This window comes from Dromiciops gliroides, chromosome 2, assembly GCF_019393635.1.
Source record: "Dromiciops gliroides isolate mDroGli1 chromosome 2, mDroGli1.pri, whole genome shotgun sequence".
Taxonomy (NCBI): Eukaryota; Metazoa; Chordata; class Mammalia; order Microbiotheria; family Microbiotheriidae; genus Dromiciops; species Dromiciops gliroides.
The window spans coordinates 21,763,733-21,786,751 of NC_057862.1; positions in this window are offsets into that span (position 1 = coordinate 21,763,733).

A 23,019-nucleotide genomic window follows, 5' to 3' on the forward strand; every position below is an offset into this window, starting at 1 on the left:
TTTCTTGATCATCATATGGGGTCTCAGAGATAGAGGTCTCTGTATCTCTGTGTCTTTCTGTGTCTGTCTCCCTGTCTCCCTCTCCCTCCCTTTCTCCTTCTCCCCCTCTCTCTTTCCCCCCTTCCTACCTCTTTCCCTATTCTCTCTCTTCTGTTTGTTTCTGTCTCTCTGTCTTTATCTGTCTCTGTTTCTCTCTGCTGCTCTGCTCTCATCTGATAGAATATAAGATTCTCGAGGGCAGGAAGTTTCACTTTTGCATTTGTATCCATACCTCATGGCAGAGTTCTTGCCACATAACACACAATGAATAAATGCTTGATCGCCTGCTTGATAATACAACCCCCCCCTTTTTCCCAGAGGAGGAAGCTGGGGTCAAAGGAGATGAAGTGAATGAGTCCAAGCTCACCCAGGTGGCAGAGCCTGGGGTCACACTCCAAATCCATCACCTTCTCAATTGTGCCACAATGACCTCACATTCCAAGCATGAACAAAATGCTTGCTCAGTCCCAGTTGGCCCTTCCATGCCTGCCCTCCTTTCCTTTTTTTTTTTAAAGTGAGGCAATTGGGGTTAAGTGACTTGCCCAGGGTCACACAGCCAGTTAAGTATCAAGTATCTGAGGCCAGACCTGAACTCAGATACCCCTGACTCCAGGGCCGGCGCTCTACCCACTGTGTCATCCAGCCGCCCCCCCTCCTTTCCTTTTAAAGTAGTGACCACAAGAAAGAAATCACCACTTTTATCCAGAGCTCTCATGAGCGAATGATCACGTCTCATGTTTCCCCACAGTGCTGGGCCCATGGGACCACTCTGCAGTCTTGATGCACGGCTGCTGGCTGCCATCTGGAGCCTCACATACAACCCCCGGGGCAAAAGCACCATCTGTACACTCCTCGACACCTTCTTTGAGACGTCTCCATCATGTTCTTCTCGAGACAACGGACAATGTCTGGAAATTCAGACCAGTAATACTGCTTGTGTGCCTGGTTGTTTGACCAAGGCTACACCCTGCCCAGCTCAGCCTACCATGGCAACCACTAAGCCTTTCACAGAAGAGACTGACTCTTTCTTTCTTCACAGGGTATCACCTATATTCTAAAGCGACTGTCTAGCCCTATTTTGTCTCCTTTAAAAGATCTCCCTAATCCTAATGATTTTTTATAACACACAGGAAAGAACAAGGAATTTGGAGTCCCTCTGAACCCTGGCTTTGCCACTAACTCCCTGTGTGACCTTGGACAAGTGACTTAACCTTTCTTTTCCAAGGAAACCTCAGTATTCTAATTTGTGAAGTGGGGGGATTGAATTGCGTGGCCTTTGAGGTCCTTTCCAGGTTATTCATTGTAAATTATCTATCTATCTATCCATCTATCCATCCCTATCTATCTCTCTATCTTTCCATCCATCCACCCACCCACCTATCAATCTATCTTTCCATCCATCCATCTATATATCTATCATCTATCTACCTATCTAATATTATATCATATGTCGTTATGTGTATTATGTAACGTATAATGTATACATTCGATCATATATTATAAACCATTCTGGTTGTTTTCCAATCATCAAGTCTAATACTTAATGGCTCAGGTGGCCAAACGGCCATTTTCTCCAACCCGCCTTTCTAATCTGGGATGAGGCCACAGGATCCAAGATTCAGACCTTATAAGCTGGCTTTCAAGGTCTTTCTCCACATGCTCCCAGCCTATCTTTCCAACCTCATTCCCCAATGCTATCCCTATACTTCTCTACAATCCAGCCAGACTGGTTTACTTGCTGGTCCCCACACATGGTCTTCCATCTGCCATTTCTGCACCTTAGTCCTAGTCATTGCACATACTTAGAATACACTCCCTCCTGACCTCTGTTTGCAGACTCTTTCTTCCTTCAAGAAACAGCTCAAGATCTGCCTTCCATGGAATGTTTTCTCATTCTCCTTCCCCCCTCCCCTAACTATAAGGATCCTCCTTCCCTGACTCCCTTTTACTTCAGCAGCATATCAGAGTTGGATTGGCATCTGTCCCATAGATGCTGAGCTGGCACCCTGGGCATATCTTGAAATGACCCAACACTCCATAGTATGTATTCCAACCCAACCCTCACTACACGGCTTTGTGGGGGTTTTTTTGTATTTGCTTATAATAGTGAACATATTTAGCTAGTGCTTTTAGGTTAATAAAGTGCTTTACCAGTATTGTATTGTTTGAGCCTCACAACTCTGTGACAAAAATGCTATTGTTATCCTCATTTATGCAGCTCAAGATGGACCAAGCCAATCTGCCTGTGGGATTTCCCCAGGGGGATGAGGAGGGAAAGGATTCCAAGCATGGGAGACAGTCTGGTGAATGCACAGAGGTATAGGATGTTGTGTCTACAGAACTCCAGGTGGGTCATTTTAACTGGAGTGTAGATACATGAAAAACCCAGAAAGGTCAGTGGGAAGCCAGATGGTAGCAGGCTTTCTGTGCCAGCCTTAAGAAGGTGGGCTTTATCCTAAAGGCCATCAGAAGTCACTGAAGACTTGAGGATAAGAGAGGCATATTCAGATTAAATTTTTAGGAATATTAATGACGTCTAGCAGAGGTGAGAGTAGAGAGTAGTCTGGGTGAGTAATATTTCTTACCCCCCTTCCCTTGGAGCTGGAGGTGAGAGCAGAGAGTGCTAGCGATTGGCTGCACTTGTCTCTCCTCACTGGGACCAGTTTAGATCGGGATCTTCTCTTGAGGTCTCTACTACACCCACCCCCCTCCTTTTCTCTCTCTATAATGGAGAAAACCCAAGGTCTCTCTCGTGCCAATCAATCTGTTGGCTTAGAGATAATGACATTAATTTGTGAGGATTATAGTCCCAATTTTACATGGCTTATTTTCTCTGCATTGCTTAAAGAAGCTAAAAAGAAAATTCAGATCACAAAATTCATAAAATACTCTGAGCCTTCAGGAAGTCTATTGATTGCTGAGGTGGAAGGGAAGTCTCTTAGCCAGTTGGATTTGATGTAATCATTTATCCATAGGTCCCTCCACACTTATCACAGTCTCTACAGCAAAAACATAAACTCAGAATGAAAATTAATTTATCTTTATCTTGTGATCCATTGTTTTAAAAATACAATGGAAGAGCAAACAAAATTTAATATAGCAAAGAAACACTTAGTAATGAACCACGCCACCCATTGTATATAGCAATAAAACAGGAGGGAGAAATATGCAGTGGAGTAGATTTAGCATTGTTCCAGCAGTTTCTCTAAGAGGCCATAAATCAGCCACTTTCTGCATGTTGTCTAAAAAGTCTGATCCAGGAGAAAGAAAGAATTCATGTCACCACAAGGTTTAGTGTCAGTCTCCTAGAAAGCATCGGTCTTCATCTGCTACTGCCTCCCCTTTCCCTTTCCCCTTCTTCTTCTTGTTCTTATTGCTGTTGTTCTTCCTCCTTCAGTTGCTCCTCCTCCTCCTTTTTCTCCTCTCTGTCTCTCTGTCTCAGTCTGTCTGTCTGTCTGTTTCTCCAATTTTCATTCTTACTCTTCCCTCATATCTCTCTGGGAAGATATTTTAAAACCTGCTACTGTGGAAAACTCTGGGTTCCATTTCTGATCCCTCAATTGCTTCTTCTCTTCCAGATCTGGGAAGAAATACCATTTCCAGGGTCTTTAGTGACTTCAGGCCCCCTCACAAGGCAGGCAGTCCGAGCCTTGCTAGAAGGACTATTGCGTTCATTTGGCAGCTATGCGGAGGATGGTTTGGATCAAGGACAAGAATCCCTTCTCTTCCTTCTATGGAAGGAGTCTTACAAACACCATGTCATGATGTTCTAAGATATAGAGCTGAAGGGACTTGAGGGACTGAGGTAAGTTCCCCCATTTCATAGATTCTATTTAGAAACATGCCTTTGGTTAAAAAAGAAGTAACAGGGTCACAGATCTAGAGGTGATCCAGCCCATTTTAAGGTGAGGAAACTGAGAGAAATAGAGATTAAATAACTTTCCCAGGACCATACAGGTAGTAAATATCGGAGGCTGCATTTTAACTCAGGTCTTCCTGAGTCCAGGCCAATGCTCTGTCCACTGCAGTACCTAAGCTGCCCCCTTAGAAGACCAGAACATTTCATAGAACATTGAGTATCAAGTCAAGACAATAGGCATTTATTAAGTGCCTACTACATGCCAGGCACTGTATTAGGCATGTAAGATCTGAAAGGGACCTTAGACCTCTTCTAGATTGGGGGTTCTTGGCCTTTTTTGTCATGAGACCCATCAGGCACCCTGGAAAAGCCAATGAACTCCTTCTCAAAATCATGATTTGAAATGAATTAAAATATAGGATTGCAAAGGAAACCAATCACATGAAAATACAGTGACCAGAATGTTTCAAAAAACAACTGCATAGGACCCAGCTTAAGAAACTTGATTCTAGACCAATGGACCTTTATTTCACAGATTAGGAAACTGAGAATGCCTTTCACATAGCTTCTCCATCACCTTTACTCATCATGACGGGATTGCTCACAATGACCTAATGACTTCAGGTTTGCACAATCCTTTCCATAGATTATCTCTTAGATGTGCAGAAAGCCATTTCTTACAGACTCTGTCTCCAAGCATCTCAAATATAAAAGGGAATTTGAATACCCTGGAAGCAATAGCATAGATGAATGAGCTTGGATTGTTTTCATTGCCACTATTATTGTTATTATTATCATTATGACTTTAAAGAGGACTGTCTAATGCGAGGAGAAATGATATTTTAACAACTGTGGGAAGTGATCTGAGAGACAGAGAGAGAAGGGCTCGCTTTCTGAGACACACCATATGGTTTTACAGAAAAGCTGAAATCTTTCCCAAAGCTTCCTGAAATGTCAGTTACTATTTAGCTCAAGGAAACAACTGTTACCTTGGCTTTAGGTGAAGCACTAATGATAGACTCAATTGAGCAATGATATCTTTGTCTCTCTCCTTCCTTTCCTTTCCCCCAAAATTCTGCTCAAAACTCCCTCCAGGAAGAATTCTCACTCAGTCTACCTAAATCCAATAATTTCATTGCTTTGTATCTCCTCCAGGCAACTTAGAAAGGGAGAGGAGGGAGGGACGAAGTGTTTATATAGTACCTACTATGTGCCAGGCACTCTGCTAAGCAATATAATCCCATTTGATCTTCATAACAATCCTGGGAGGTAGGTGCTGTTATGATCCTTACTTTATATTAAGGAAACTGAGACAGACAGAGGTTAAGTGGTTTGCCCTGGGTCACACAGCTAGTAAGTATCTGATATTGGATTTGAATGCAAGTCTTCTTGACTCCAGACCCAACATTCTATGTACTGTATCATCAACTGCTTTTAAAAAGAGCAATGAATTCAAAGTAAGGAAGACCTGGGTTCAGATGCGGACTCTATTACTTAACTATGTATTCTTTGGTGAAATCACTTTCCTATTGTAGGCTTCTATTTCTTTACCTCCAAAGTGAATTAATTGGACAAAATAATATCTAAGGTCCCTTCCAGTTGCTCAATCTATTCAACAACATTCATTAAGCACCTGTTAGGTGTTAAGGATACAAGAGAAAAAAATGTAAACAATTCTTGCCCTCAAGGAGATTATATTCTACTAGGGGAAACCATATTTACATAGAAAAATGGTACAAAATTTATACAAATTAATTTAGGAATTCTTTCATGCCATTGTCCACTTTATCTTTCCCTGTTCATCTTCTCACTAGGCCAGGGAGCAGATCTTAGAGGAAGCTTGGAACCACGGCTCTCATGCAGGGCTGACCTGATTGGTGATAACCTCACTGTATTTTGGTGACTCCAGTGGTCTTTCATATGGCTATTTTAGAATTAGCCATCCCTTATGTACTCTGTTCCTTTCTCCCTCCCTCCTTCTTAGGGAACTGTATTCAGATCAATTGTGCCATTGTTACTGGAAAGGGCATGTCAAGTGACTGCCAAATGGTTCTACCCACCATCTTTGTAACCTCCTTCATGAAAGACCTGGGATCAACAGGACAAGTCCCCTTATTTTGATTCTGTAATGTTCATGACATCCTTTACTTCTTTCCCTCGCCCCCATCCCATAAAAAGGATGACTCAGGGGGTGGCCAGGTGGCACAGTGGATAAAGCACCAGCCCTGGATTCAGGAGTACCTGAGTTCAAATCCGGCCTCAGACATTTGACACTTACTAGCTGTGTGATCCTGGGCAAGTCACTTAACCCCCATTGCCCCGGAAAAAAAAAAAAGGATGACTCTGTTTCCATGTAGAGTAAGCACTTGAGGTGCTATTCTATGACATGGAGAGATCCTGGAGACCCAGGCTCTAGATTGAGTCCTGCCACTACCTAGCCAGGAACCTTTGTGGGGGGAGTTGAAAGTCCTCTTAATTAGGAATCAGAGGAAGGGGGGGTTCAAAACCTGACTCAGCTACTTACTAACTGTATTTGAGGACAGGACAGCAAGTTTGTTGTCAATTATTTCAAGGTGCATCATGAAACCCCCTCATCATTTCACTAGAATAAACCTTTATTTTCATAGAGATTAGATTTTCTTGCCTAAAGTCTCCATCTTTAATCAAGTCTCCCCAGTCCCCGAGTCAGAATGAGGCCATTTTGTGGGATAACATGAACAGAGAACTCATTTTTAACAAATGCTGGCTTTTATCTCACCCTTCTCTACATTCCTGTTATTTTGAGACTAAATGTAGAGGTTGATTCCCCTGCAGGGCAAAATTCTTCTCCTAGCCAAGCTTCAGCCTAGACTGGATGGAGATGCTGGGCAGGGTGAGAAGTCCTAGTTTCAGGCCCCCAAGATAAAACCTCAGAACTGAAGAAGAAAGGTGTGGGGGGTGGTATGTCCCAGTTCTGATCCCTGAATTTGGAGTTAGAGGCATTGGATTTGAATCTTGACTTTGTTGTTTACCTCTTGGTTACTGCAACTCTCTGGACATGTTTCTACCTGGACAAAATGAGGGCATTGTGTTTAAGATCCTTTTGGGACAGATCTTATCAGGAAGCCAGGTTAGATAAGAGGCTAGATCCCTAGAGAAGGAAACAGATTTCCTACCCCTGCAACAAATATGTCCCAGATATACTGGTCAGTCTGTCTCACTGACTTCACAGAGTAGACATGTGATTTCATTGCTGTAGGGAATTCTAGGAGAGGAAACCCCTCCACCAATGCAGATCATCACCTATCTATTTAGAAAATTGTTTGGGACACCATAACAGAGTTAGGACCTGAACCCAGGTCTTTCCAATTCCAAGGCTGCCATACTGACCTGGCTGATGCTTATTACCATGTAGATTTGCATATGACAAGAGGTATAAAAGATATTATCAATGACCTGTGTGGTTGATTAAGGAGGGAAGCCAGTTGTGTAGTAGAGTGCAAGATCACAAATGTGCAGCCTGACTCCACAAAAGTTTTTTTTTTTTTAAGAGAGAATGGCGTCCAGTACATTAGACAAAACTTCTCTGAAGGATTTTCAGGAGGCACAGATCAGAATGAGGTAAATAAATCAACAAACTTTTATTAAGTCCCTACTATGTGCTAGAGTGGAAGCTAGGTAGTACAGTGGATTGAGCACTGGGCTTGGAAGCAGGAAGACTCATCTTCCTGAGTTCAAATCTGGCCACAGACACTCACTAGCTATGTTATCCTGGGCAAGTCACTTCACCCTGCTTGCCTCAGTTCCTTGTCTGTAAAATGAACTGGAGAAGGAAATAGCAAACCATCCAGGATCTCTGCCAAGAAAACCCTAAATGGGGTCATGAAAAGTCAGACACAACTGAAAAATGACCTAACAAGAACAATAACAACATGTGCTTGGTACTTGGAATAGAAAACCAAAAACAGTCCCTGCCCTCTGGGAGCTTACAATTGATTTGTGGGAATAGATTATAATAGACACAGGTGGAGGGTGGGTGTGCATGGATGAGATGGTAGATAGATACCCTGGAGTGTATAATTAGCATGAGAAACTCTCTCAGCTCCCCAAACTGCTGAAATATAATTGCTATGAGGAGATGGAAGAGCTCTTCAGATATTTACAGTTTTTTTTACCTAAAATAACCAAGCAGCTAAAAGCTTCAGATGACTTATTTTCCAATACATTCAGCCTCAAGAGGGAAAGAGAATAAAAGGGAGAGTTACAGAGATGAATCCAATTTTGGGGAACCCATTCCATGGTATGCTCTGTAGTTGGATATTTGGGTGAATCCAGTGAATCAATAAATATTTAAGGTGCATTGACTTTGGGTAGGGCACCATACTGGGCACTTAAAGTTCTCTTTTAAATTTTTTTCTTTCCCCCCCTCATGGGATCCTATGATCTTGTTGGCTTTAACTTCCAGCACAAAGGCCCCCCAGTGGCTAAGCCCTTCCTCTGTTCCTCCTTTTTCCTGCCCCTTTTGTGATAGGGAAGCAAGAAAGGCAGGACAATCCATACAGACTGCTGAAGTAGCCTGCTGTGATGCTGCTAAGAGATAATTCCATCTCCCAGAACCTCTGCTCATGGCAAAGAGGTAGTGGGGAGGGGCCACTGGGAGGAAGGAGCATCATAGATCTAGGGCAGAGTATTTTTAACTTTTTGTGCCATCGACCCCTCTGGCATCTGGTGAAACCTTTGGATTTCTCCTCAAAAGAGTGTTTTAAGTGCATAAAAAACAAATATAGGATTCCAAAGGAAATCAAAGATCATTGAAAATAGTAAGTTTTCTCATCCAAATGCATGAATCTCCTGAAATCTGTGGATTCTAGGTTAAGAATCCCTCCTCTAGAGCCAGAAAGAACCTCAGAGGTCCTCATTTACAGATTGTGAAACAGACTTAGGGAGATTCAATGACATCCCCGAGTTCACGTAGCCAGTAAGCATCAGAGGTAGGATTGGAAGCCAGGTTCTATTCCACGGCACCATATTTACCCCCTCAAAGAAAAAGGAACAAGACAAAGGAGGAAGTTAAAATGAACTATATTCCAGAATATGAGTCAGAGAGCACTGGCCACTAAAAACCTTTGTGAGATGTGAATTAGGAGCTGCTTGGGCAGTGTGCTTTACCAGAATGCTCAGCAATCAATCATTGCCAAGTTGTTGTCCCTAGATTCCTCTCTTAAGGCTTATAAAGAAGTTATCCTCCACCCTGCCCTCCCCTTTTTTCTCCTTCTTATCTCCTTTTTACTGACTCAGTCACTACTGGAGCCATTCATGGAGAATAAAACTTGTCACTTGAAATAAATGAAGGATATTTACAGAATCTACTGTACCATCACTCACAATAAAGGTTTGGGATTATATGGCTTTGAGACAGAAACTAGTTTTCACACCTATTTTCCCTGCTCTTAAAACCTACGTGCCACCATTATACAGCAAGTGGAATTTGAAGAGGAGAAGCCAGAAATGAAGCCAGCCTTCAAATGGTCCCTAGGTGTTTGAAAAGAATGTTACCCCTGGGGCAGCTAGATGGCACAGTGGTAAAGCACCGGCCCTGGATTCAGGAGTACCTGAGTTCAAATCCGGCCTCAGACACTTAACACTTACTAGCTGTGTGACCCTGGGCAAGTCACTTAACCCCCATTGCCTCACTAAAAACAAAAAAAAAGAATGTTACCCCTGTGACAGGGGGTGAACTTAGAGAAGGCTTCCAAGTGAGGGGCCCAGAGATGTGGAAGAATCTCTTGGAGTCATAGATGTAGATTTCTTACGTATCATGTAGTGAGACAGGAAGAGATCTTAGGGACCATCAAGCATAACCACTGTCGTTGCACAGATGAGGAAACTGAGGAAGAGTCAGTGTCTTGTAGCTCGTTAGTAGCAGAGCTAGAATGAGAAACTGATTCTACTGACCTTGTGTCCTACTGGACTGTCTCCTATAACGCCCTTCTGCCTTCAAGGATGGATGTCAAAGCATCTCAATAAATATTTACTGAGTGCCTCTTGTATTAGCCTAGGGCTGCTTAACCTGGGGTCCAGGAACTTAGATATTTTTTGATAACTGTATTTCAATATAATTGGTTTTTTAAAATAATCTTGGGCATTTTGTTTTATTTATTTAAGGACATTATTTGGAGAAGAATCCGTAGGTTTCAGGGACACCACAAACATTTAGCGGCCTTGTTTTAGACAATACAACCTGCTTCTTACTCTCCTCCCACCCTACTTTCCTTCCCCTCCTCCTCCTCCTCCTCCTCCCTCCTCCTCTTGGTCCTCTCTCAACTGTGTCCAATGTTTTCCTGTCCTTTCTACTCTCTATTAAAATCTGCCATCCAGAAAATAGCTGAGAAAGTTAATTTAGGAGATAATATAAAGAGGATCTATGTTTGGAAGGGAGATTAGAGAACAGCTCATCTAATCCTCCCTCTCCTCCCTGCCCCCCCCCCGCCCGCCATTTTACAGATGAGGAAATCGTGGTTGAACTATTTGTCCAAGGTCACGAAGGTAGAAAGCAGCCGCAGGAGCATTTGAACTCAGGGTCTCTGACCGAAATCTGAGCTCTCTCTATGATCCAGCATTGCCTCTCAGGGGTATTGCTCTCTTCTTTCAACTATGAGCTCTTTGCTGATGACATCCACGTCTTTCTTTCCAGTCTTAACCTCCCTCCTATGCTCTCTGTTGCTATTTGCTACTGTCTAATGGGCATTTCAATAGGAATGTTCCACTCTCCACTCAAATTCTACAAAAGCCAAGCTCATTATCCCCCTCAACCCCACAAAAAACTCCCTCCACTCCAACTCCTTCTCCTGACTTTCCTATTTTTTTGTTCCCTCATTTTTTGTCATCTGGATTCCAGACTTCAGTCCTCTCATAAGAGAATCACTTTTGCAGATTCATGTGGGCACAAACATTACTGTCAGGAGGAATCTGGGGTTGGGGATAGCAAGGATTATGAAGACATGGGGACAAAAATGAGGCTTTAGGAGGAGTATATACAGTGTTTTATCACTATGTTTAATCAGAGGCCAAGGGCTTAAGAAGGGGAAGGCAGATGTGAAAAATGATAAGCTTGTTAAGAACATGGTATCTCAGAATGGGATTTGGATTCATGGATTGGGGCTTAAAATGTAGGAATGATAGACTCTCCATCAAGTATGGAGTATATCATATAAAAATATATATACACATATATCTACAAAGTTGTATATGTGTGCATATATACATAGATGTATACAACATATACACATGTACATACACACATATGTGTGTATATATGTATGTATATGTATGTGTGTGGAGAGAGAGTATGGGTGGTATGGGTGGATGTGTATACCTGGAGTCTTCCAAATTTAATCAAAGAGCTTTTAGCTGAAAAGAATCAGGAGATAAAACCTCCACAAAATATAGCCATAAAGGGGCAGCTAGGTGGCACAGTGGATAGAGCACCGGCCCTGGAGTCAGGAGTACCTGAGTTCAAATCTGGCCTCAGACACTTAACACTTACTAGCTGTGTGACCCTGGGCAAGTCACTTAACCCCAATTACCTCACTTAAAAAAATATATAACCATAAAGTTCGAGACTACAAAGAGTGACAACAATGGAAGAAGGATAGCAATATATCAATAGAAATGTCCAGAAATTCATTGATGGCAAAATTCAAGGAGCCAACAAGAAAACCCATGGCCTCAGACGTCTGTGCACAAAGATATAAAGGAGGTGACAAGGGAAGTGAAGTAGAGGCATGGAGGCAACTTTGACTTCTCAAATGTCACTTCTCTGACCCTTGGAGGGATGAGACCCAGAGCCAGAACTTAGCTCAGGCATGTGCACATAGGTTAGGTGAAGGGAAGGGGTAACAGGATAGCATTTTGCTTTAAGGCGATAGTCTCATGTGAGGAAATGAACAATGCAGAGGCCAAGCACTGAAAACCCCTCTCTTTCTTCTGACTTGGGATTTGAAATATTTTGGGGGCCTTTGGAGAGAAGTCGACAAGGGGCAGTGAAAAGAGCACTGGACTTGAAAGGGTGGGGGGGTGGTTCAAGGGTGAGGATGTAGCTAAGGATCATTGAAAGAAACGTGGTATTGTCCCCAGAGTTAAGAAGAGACCACTTGGGAAGAAAGGGGAGGTAGATGAAGAGTTTGAGAAACTGATCACCAGAAAGGGTCAAGGGTCGCCCCCTCTTCACCCCTGCCTCAGGTTCTCTCTTCTTTCTTAAGGCACAACTTAACCACCTTATAGAGGAATCCTGTTCTAATTCCCTTCCCAACCTTCTAGCACCCCAGCCCAAGCTACCTTGCATTTAACTACTTTGTATATATTTGTATTTGTTTGCTTTACATTTATTGTATATCATAAACATATACTGTTTTGTATATATTTGTATAAGAATAAAATGGTTAAATATATGTACATATATATATATATATGTATATACACATAAATATACCATTACCTATAATATATAATGGCATTATCAATCATTACATACATAACACATAGTAAATATAAACATATAAACATAGTCTATAATATCGTAATATATATTACTTAAATGATCACCTATCTTTATGTTTATAATTAAGAGGGAGAGAAAACCCAGGCATACCTTGACATGTACTTTAGATTTGAGCAGAGTAGATTTCAAAGTATTGAAGAAAAGAGTTGGTAAGATTCCTGGAACTAAAATCAGTGATGTTTAGGAGGCCAGATTTGTCTCCTTACATTGAGGATCTCTCATTCGCTTTGTTTGTTATGCCTGCTTTATGTCAGTGTCAAGGGGGTCTCCAATACACTGTCCCTGGTATCTGTTCTTGGTCTTGCACTGATGAATATTTTTTATCAATGGCTTAGATTAAAATATAGATGTAATCTTTATGTAAATTACAGCTAGCATGAACCTAGGAGGAACAGTGAACACATTCAACAGCAATCCAAATTCCCAAAACTCTTGACGGGCTAGAACATTGGACTAAATATAATCAAATAGAATTTAATGGGGATCAATAGAAAGTCTTTCATTTGGGCTCCAAAAATGGACTTCTCAAGAACAGGATGAGGTAGTCATCCATCATTAGACAGCAGTTTATTTGAAAAAAATCAGGGGTTTGAGGGAGGAGGTTGGTGTTGTGGACTTCAAGGTAACTGTGTCCAGAAATAAAAGCTAATGCTTCCTTTGGAGGTGGGGCAGGCTGAGAAGGGGGGTGTCTGGCTTCTAGTTGTCAGGATGTGGGTTGGCCTGGTGTACTCTGCCAGGGTCAGAGCTCATATCCAGAGCATTGTGTTAGTTCTGGCCACTACATTTTGGGGATCTCATTGATAAAACAAAAGAACATCCTGGTTGCCTCCTACTACATAGGTATCAGTTAAGGAGCTAGAGGCATTGAACTTGAAGAAATGAAGACTTAGGGGAACTGATAATTGGTTCCAAGTACTTGAAGGGATGTCAAATGGAAGAGGGATCTGATTTGTCCTGGTCACTCCAGAGGGCAGGAACAATGAATGGCCATGGACATTTTAAAAAGAAAATCTAGGTTTGGTTCCTAGAATGACTCCTTCCCATTTTGAACTGTCTTTAAGGGAGGGCTTGCCATCTCTCAAGGTCATAATCAAGGTCATGGCAGAACAGCCACCTGTATGGTGGTACGTGGTAGAGGGCATCCTTTTCCTGGTGTGGGTTGGGTCAAGAGGTCTCTGAGCTTCCTTCCAATTCTAAGATTCCATGACTCTGGAATTCATCAGATCTTTCCGATGCCTGAGGTGTAGATAGGTTAAGTAGCTTGTCCACCTTTACCTAATCAGTCTGCTGGGGTTAATGATCATTCTTGGTTTTATTTGTTTCTCAATCAATGAACATTGAAGTGCTTCTGTTGCTTTCCAATTCTTTTAGCACGGTGATGGGCACAGCTGGTTAACAGATGTCTGCACCCCTTTTGGCTCAAGCCAGAGGAAAGAAGTACTAATTTGGAGATTTTAAGCAGCAGAAAGCTAACTGGAGAGGTTATGACTTTGGGCCGGGAGTCCTCAAGAATTATAGATTAATGGGTGCAGCCTTGTTCTCAGCTCACTGCTTTTATCCTCCATCTTCTGTCCTCATCTCCCCCCCCCACCCTCTTGGCCCCCCCAGCTGACCCTCAATGATTAAAGGGCAGAGTTTCCAAAAGGCTGACTAGCTTCCCAGTCCTAATGGATGCTAGATTGAACAGTGTCCTCAGCCAGCCAATTCTGGGTCCCTGCCTACAGCTATAAGCAAACTCAACAGAAGGTCCCTGCGGTGAATCAAGCAGGGCATAGAAATAGAGAGAGACACAATCAAACTCCCTTTGAGTTAAGAAAACATCTTCAAAAGAACCCAGCAATTGAAAAAAATCTCTTGTTGGAAGCTTAAACACAAATAAACTATAAGAAGAAACCCGACTGCAAGGAATTCTAAAGCATGGAAGCCTGCTTGGAATAGGTTTTCATTAAACACTAGAGCCAAGGGTTAGGTGGCAAAATTCTTTTTTGTTGTTGTTGGTGTTTTTTTGTGTGTTTTTTTTTGGTGAGGCAATTGGGGTTAAGTGACTTGCCTAGGGTCACACAGCTAGTAAGTGTTAAGTGTCTGATACCAGATTTGAACTCAGGTCCTCCTGACTTCAGGGCTGGTGCTCTATCCACTGCGCCACCTAGCTGCCCCAGGTGGCAAAATTCTTAAGGGGATTGTGTTCATCTCTAGCCCTTCTCTTCCCTCAGCCCCAAACTCCCCTGGCTTATTGTTTCTTACATTCAATTGTTCCTGTCTCCTTCCCCAAGAAACACAATGACTCATTCTGATATATACAGATGTTTCTAGGGTGGCAATTCAATGCCGTTCATTTTACAAATAAGAAAAGAGTCTAAGAGAGATGAAATGATTTGCTTTAGGTCATACAAATATGAATCTAGGAGCAGAAACCAGGTCTGCTAACCCCTAATCTATTTCTCTTCCAATAGGATCCTTGACCTTATGCTATGCCAATGTTTTTTTTTAGCAATGACCTGGATGAAGGCATAATCTTCCCATCCCATTTTTCTCATCATACTCCCCCTTCCCCTGACCTGCGCTGCCCTTGAACTCATCACCATGGCTTGTGTTCTCTTGTTTCTCCCCTTGCCTTCTCCAAGGGCCCATCTGGTCTTCTTAACTGTTCACATGACTTGATTGACATGGAAATCATTAACCCAATTCCTTCTGGTGAGATGGAGGACCAACAAGCCTGTTCATCTTCCCTGATATTGCCTATTAAAGTCCTTCAGGTATCACTATCTCCCCTGATTCCATGCCTTGAAGATCCTTGGCACTGTTATTTGTACTACTGATATAAGGTAAGGATGCCTGGACCTTGACATCTGTTCTGATGTTGTACCCTGAGGACTTCTGGATTTTTCATCCTCCCTGCAGATGAATATTCTTGTATATATATCTTGTACATACCTAGTCATTTACGTGTTATCCCCTACACTAGACCATAGACCTCCCCAGCACAGGAACCATGATATTTTTGCCTTTTTTTTTTTTTGGTATACCAATTTGCCTAGCATTTAGCACACTGCCTGGCACATACTAAGCACTTGATGAATGCTTGTCGATTAATTAGCTGATACTAAATGGCAGGTGAGGAGAATTTAGGCTTGATGTAAGAGAAAGTTTCCTAACAACGATCAGAAGAGGAACAATTCATAAACCTCGATCGTCTGAGGTGGGGGGAGGGGAAGACTGGAAACTGTTTCCTAATGGGAGACAGGTTCAACTACTAAGTGAAATTGATGTCAGTGCTCTCTGCTGTCCGTGGTTCTGATCCCCCTGCCAGAGACCCCAGCGCTCCCAAGGAGGCGGAGAGAAGTAGTGAAAAGAATATTGTACCTGGAGTCCAAGAATCACGGAACCTCAGATTCCCTCCACAACACACCAGTAAGTACTCATTCAGTCTTTTCTCAAAGGCTTTGAATGAGGGGAAACCCACTAAAGTGCTCTACAATTATTACCTCATTTCAATCCTCACATCAACCCTTCGAGGTAGGTGATATTATTAACCCTATTTTATAGGAAACTGAGTCAAATTGAGGTTAAAAGACTTGCCCACAGCCACACAGGCTGGTTTTGAACTCGGGTCTTATTATTCTTGACACAGGATTTGAAGATACCAATAAAATTTTGTTTTTTAAAAAAGTCATTCATTTGAAGACAAGAAAGATTTCATTTTTTTTTTCTTTGCTGGCCTCCAGCACCCTAGTTTGATTTAGTATTTCGGATTTGGTCAGAGGATGGGGCACAGGACAAGGAGCATTTTAATGTGGAAAGAAAATTAGGTCTCAGAACATGAAGTACCAGGCAGCGCCAGTCTCAGGTCGAGGCTTTGAGAGGCAGAAGTGCTCTAGGCTCTTGGCGTCAGAGTGAGGCACTAAAGCCACTAGCAATACCAATTAAATCACATTTTTGAGGTATTTAAAACTTGACATAGCACTTCAAAACTAGGGAGGAAGTTTTATGGGAAGTTTTATCCACCAAGGCCGGATAGGCATGTGGCCTAAAGGAGGAAGTGGCTCAGTATTAGTGTCATGGCTCCCAATTCTTTCCTTCTGATTGCCTCAATCTCCTCCCCCTGGTAAAAACATATCCCTCAAGATGTGGGGATAGGGGGCCTCAAAGGTTTTGTTGTGGGGTTTTTTTTTGTTTTTTGCTGATCAGAGATGTTCTGTCCATGGTGGAATGGGGGAGGGGGGTGCCTGAGGCAGAAATCACTCTTCTGCTCATAATGATTCAATTCTAGGTCACAGAAAGCCTACTCAGGGATCAGGAAAGGAGGAAAGAGAGAGATGCACTCCCCATGCCCTCAAGTAATATGTGAAGTTACTTAAAAAAAATAAAAGCCAAATGTTCTGGTGGTAGCCCAATCCGGATACCACAAGTAAATCATTCCAATTGACCCCAACTGAGGCTTTATAGAATAATAGAAAAGTTAACCAATCAGCTAATGTAAGGACACTAGATGTACAGGGCTAGAAGCCCCAGGTTTTAATCAGGGCTCCCCTCCTTACTAACTGTGTGACCCTGGACGATTACTGCACATTTCTGAATCTCAGTTTCCTTGTATATGTAATGTCTGCACCACCTTTTGGGTGGTTGGAAGAATCCAGAAAGAAAGATCCAATGAGATGAGAGTTAGAGGCATAGGTGGCATAATGGATAGAGTGCTTCACTGGGAGTCAGCCCAGTCACTCCTCTGCCCCAAGATCCCTGAGATTGAACAATCCTCCTTCAGCAGAGTCTGGGGACACCCTGTTCCTCAAGGCCATGATGCTCTTTCCTCACTTCCATATTTCCAAACTTGGCTAGATAAAGAGTCTGATTTTTTTGAGGCCAATAGATCAAAAGATAACCAGGCAGAGAAGGCAAGCCAATGTTTTCCTTCCTGTTGTTGACAGACAGGAAGATAATTAAATAGATAATTAAAGCACAAAGTGGCTTGTGGGCAGAAGCTGGGTGGCACTAATGAAAGGAGCTGATTGACATCCCTGAGAAATGAAGACCTAGGTTTAAGGAAAAGGTCACTTTCATTTCTGATTCCGTGCTTAGGCATCATCAGCCTGGCTACTCCCAGATTCCTTTCCTTGTTTGTGTCTTTGTATCTCAGGGAACAGTCCAGTGCTTGGCAAATAGTAGATACTAAGAAATATTTGTTACCTCAAATTATTAGTTTCTCACCCTACTTTGAACAGAATGGGGAAACTGATCTCAACAATGAATACAACTGGAATGAGGAGAAGGAACAGCAACTTAGGAGAGGGTGGGGACAGGGTTTTCATCCAGCTTCTGACAATTTCCTTGCTATGTGACCTTGGCATATTTCTTGGTCTCTCTGTGCCTCATTTTCCCTTTGGGTCAATAACACTGACCTATCCAATATTTCAATTTAATTTAATAAATATCTACTAACTTCAAATGTCTCAGCTACTGGGGAAAGAATGCATTATTTGACAAAAACCCTTGAGACCTTGACCAAATAAGAGATAAAAAAGTTTCACAGGAGACAAAATGGATAATTTTGATCATATAAAATTTAAAAGTTTTTGCACTAACAAAACCAATGCAGTTAAAAATTAGGAGAAAAGCAGGAAACTGGGAGAAAAATCTTTGCAGTGAGTTTCTCTGATAAAGAGAGTCTCTCATTTTTAACATACATAGGCATTAGAGTCAAATTTACAAGAATAAGAGCCATTCTGCAATGATATGAATAGGAGGATATGAATAGGCAGTTTTCAGGGGGAAGAAATCAAAGTTGGCATTAGCCATATGAAAAACTCTCTAAATCACTAATAATTAGAGAAATACTCATTAAAACAAGTTCAAAGTATTACCTTACACCAACAAGATTGACTGAGATGACATAAAAGGGAAATGACAAATGTTGGAGGGGAATGTAGGAAAACAGACATACTAATTCATTGTTTGGGCAGATAAAAGGCTCAGTGGATAGAGCTCCAGATCCTGAGTCTGGAAGACCCGAGTTCAAATCTGCCCTCAGACATTTACTAGCTGTATGACCCTGGGCAAGTCACTTAATCTTATTTTCCTCAGTTTCCTCATCTATAAAATGATTTGGAGAAGGAAATGGCAAACCATTTCATTACTCATTCAGTCTTTTCTCACAAATTTTGAATGTAGGGAAACCCACTACTTCACAAGGCTAAGTGCTTTACAATTATTACCTCATTTGAGCCTCATACCAACCCTATGAGGTAGGCAATATCATTATCCCCACTTTACTGATGAGAAAACTGAGTCAAACTGAGATTATAAGGCTTGCCCACAGTCATACAGGTAGGAAGTACCTGAGGCTGGATTTGAACTTGGGTCTTATTATTCTTTGTTTTTGTTTTTTGTTTTAGTGAGGCAATTGGGGTTAAGTGACTTGCCCAGGGTCACACAGCTAGTAAGTGTTATGTGTCTGAGGCCGGATTTGAACTCAGGTCCTCCTGAATCCAGGGCCAGTGCTTTATCCACTGCGCCACCTAGCTGCCCCCTATATATGCTATTCTTGACACAGGATTTGAAGATACCAATAAAATTTAAATTTTTTTAAGTTATACATTTGAAGACGAGGGAGATTTGTTTTTTTCTTTGCTAGCCCTTGGGACCCTGGTTTGATTTAATATTTCAGATGTTTTGGAGGATGGAACTTACATTCAAGTGGGAGAAAAGAATTTATTCCCAGGTAACCAAGCAACAACAATAATGATGACGGTGGCGATTATGACGTTGATTAAGCATTTATTACTATACACAAAGCTCTGCGCTAAGCACTGGAGTTACAAATAGGAAAATAAGGCAGTCTCTGCTCTTGAGTGGTTCACATTAAAAAAAGGGGAGACAACATGTGTGGAAGGTCCCACCTCTAAGTCAGATGAAAAGGTCCCAAGGTCCTTAGGGTGCAGCAACAAAGCAGATGGCAAGGCCTCTTCTTGATATCATTTTCACTGATAAAACCATGTCAGTTTCTGATCCTGAGCCATTTGACACTGGGTTTGAGGTTCAGGGTCCTGGGCTGAGGAATAAAGGTGATGGTAGTGGTTTGATTTGCCTGATATGTGCTGCCTTTCTTCACTCCCTCAGGGTGACCTGCTGCCTCAGTTTGCCTATTCTGTGAGTGACCATTAGTTGGCCATTGGTGGGAGTGATTAGCCCCTTATCTACAAGAACCACTTCACCTGGTGTTTGGGCTAGGATAGAAGTAGGACTGGTGCTCTAGGGGGCAGGAAGGGGGGAACTGCTTCTCCCAGAGTTCTTGTGCCCAGCAGTTGGTCATAGTGGTGGTAAAGAAGGTGGGCCCTTTCTCCATGAAGATTTATCCCCTCAATGATATCTATAGGGGTTGGAATAAGGAAAGAGACAGAGAGACAGGAGAGACAGAGAGACACACACAGAGAGAATAAGCTTTTGCTAAGTGCCTACTATGTGCCAGACACTGTGCTAAGCACTTTATAAATACTATATCATTTGATCCTCACAACATCCCTGTGAGGTAGGTGTTATAATGATTCCCATTTTACAGTTTAGGAAACTGAGGCACATAAAGGTTAAATGACTTGTCCAGGGTCATGTAGCTAGTGTCTGAGGCCTGATTTGAATTCAGATCTTCCTAACTCCAAGCCCAGGACTCTCTCCATTAACTTTCTCCAATGCCAATGATCCATGCCCCCAACGATCACTACCTTTTGTTCTTCTCTTCCTAGTGTGGTATTGGAATAACAACTTGCCATGTGAAAAAAAAATCTATTTTCTAAGTTCTAAAATGTGATACACGTACGATGTGAACCACAATAGAAATGCATCCCCCCAGAAAGTGAATACTGAAGGATATGGGTTATGGAAATGAACAACATCCTGTAGTATCTGAGCAACTTCCCCCACCCCATATTTCCCCAGGAGAGAGAAGAAACATGCTTAAACATCATGGCAGGAGGTATTTAAGTCAGAAGAACTTCCTGAGATGAAATCCATTGGAGGTGCTTAAGCATGGCGGGACAATCAGCTGACAAGTCCATGGTGCCTGTTCAGGCACAGGTCAGGCTAGCTGACCTCTGAGACCCCTCCCAACTCAGAGATTCTGTGCATCTGTGAAATCTCCATTTCTCCACCCTCAGGAGCATACATTGGTCAAAAATGGCAAAGCTGAAATAGGAAGCAACTTCATCAGTCTCCAGATCCAATCCTTTCAATTTGTGGGCGAGGAAACCGAGGGGCTTTATGTGAGGCAAACACAATGTTTGTGAGCCAGTCCTTTATTTTTTTATAAGATCATGAGATCCTGAGTCACAAGGGATCCTGGAGAGAACATTGAGTCCAATGTTATTATCTTATAAAGCAGGAAAATGAGGCTCAGAGATAGATGTCACACAAGTGGTCAGGAATAATCATAACTTACACTTACATAGAACTTCAGGAGTAAGACCTGAGACCATGCAGAGTGGGGATGAGACAGATCATAGTATTTTTAAAGTATATATTATTGGGGCAGCTAGGTGGCGCAGTGGATAGAGCACTGGCCCTGGAGTCAGGAGTACGTGAGTTCAAATCCGGCCTCAGACATTTGACACTTACTAGCCGTGTGACCCTGGGCAAGTCACTTAACCCCCATTGCCCCGCAAAATAAATAAATAAATAAATAAATAAATGCTGGGGAAAAAAAACAACCTAGAAAATGCTCCTTAAGTAGTTGAAAAGAGCATAGGAAGGAATGGGAATCCATCTGAATCTTGCCTCATCCTCATGATGTACCTTTATCATTACCCCCATCTTACAGATGAGGCTATGAAGGTGAGGCCTAGAGCATTGACATCACTCACCCATGACCACACAGGTAGGAAGTGTCAGAAATGGAATTTGAGCTTGTGTTCTGACACCAAGTCCAGTATCGAAGCCATTATGCCCATTACGTTGACTTTCAACAATAAGGTAATCCAATCTCTCATTTTACAAATGAGGAAACTGAGACCCACAAAAATGAGGACTTAGGGATTGTTGATTCAAAGTCCAGTACTCTATCCATTACGCCACACTGCCTTCTTGTAGGAGAAGCTGGAATCAAGGAGGAAAGAAATTAGTCTTTCAGAGGGCTACTATCATCCATAGTATATGTGAAAAGTCAGATTCCTGATCTGCCCAAGAGACCCAGTTTTTAGTCTTAACTATGCCCCTATACACGCTAACAAAGCCAACAGCTCCTCCCAGCTGCAACAGGCATAGACCAGAAAATCTGTTTTGGAGGGCTGATTCCCACCACCCAGCACTGTTTCCCAGTCATCCCTTTGGGCTGTAAATACCTAGTAAAGCAAGAAGAGACTCCCTTTAGATGTGAAGCACCAAGGTGCTGGGAATTCTCTGGGAACTCAGCACTAGCTCTGACATTCACCTGAATGATTCTTAGTCTGCAGTTTTAACATGTTAAGTGAAGCTTGTGACTGCAGATGAAAGTCTCACCTTCAGAGCTGATGGGAGCCTGGATTATCACCTTCAAACTGCTGAACATGAGTTTTCCCTAAGCAGTAGCTGAGCCAGCTGCAAAAGCTAGTGCCCTCACTGCTTTGAAAAAACCAAATGGGGAAAACAAATTTCTTGTATCTGGTAATACTTACAGCTGGCAAACACAGTTCCTGCTTCTTCTCAACTGCTTAAGAAGCATTTTCTGGTTTTTTCCCTTTTTTAACCCTTTCCTTCCTATCCAACAAAAGTATAGACTTTTAAAATACAATCATCTGGGTCACCCGCACCACCCACTTTCTCAGCTCTTATTCTGAGCTGCCAAACACCAATTTGTCCCACTACAAATCCATGTTATGTCATTTCAACAGGGCCCTCATTGCTATAGAGGAATCCTGTTACGTCCTTGCCTGGTTAATGTTTCGATCCTATTCCCTGAAGCTGGTTACAAACCTCCTCCTTTCTTAAGCTTCCTTGCACTGCTTCTCCCCAGCAAGTGATTTCACCTCCATCATTACTGAGAAAATTCAAGCCATACACCATGAGCTACCTCATCCCCCCACAGACCACAAATCAAAAGCCCTCACTTGATTTTCTCATCTATTGTTTGTTTGGGGTGCTGGAGAAGAGGAAGCTGTTCTCTTTGTCCACACCATCCCCTCCACTTTTATTCTCATCCCCTCTTATTTCTTACAAAGATCAGTCCTTCTTGCCTTCATCTTTAGTTTGCCATTATCAGCCAGCTTCATTCATGCTGCTTATGAATATGTCCAGAATCCCTTTTTCTTAGTCAGTCTTTGCTTGACCTAATCACTCAATGGTGTAGGCAAGAGCTAATGAGGGCCTGGACCTGCATTTTGTCTGTGTGAATGGAGAGAAGGGAATGTTTACAAGCAATGTTGTAATGGTCAAAATGACAAGAGTTGTCAATGAACTGAATATATGGGGTGAAGGAGAGGTAGCAGTCAAGGATGACCGGAGGATGTGGATCTGGCTGACTGGGAAGATGGTGGTGTCCTCAACAGTAATGGGGAAATTTGGAAGTTGAAGAGATTGATAGGAAAAGAAGAGTTCAATTTTGGGATGGGCAGCTAGGTGACAC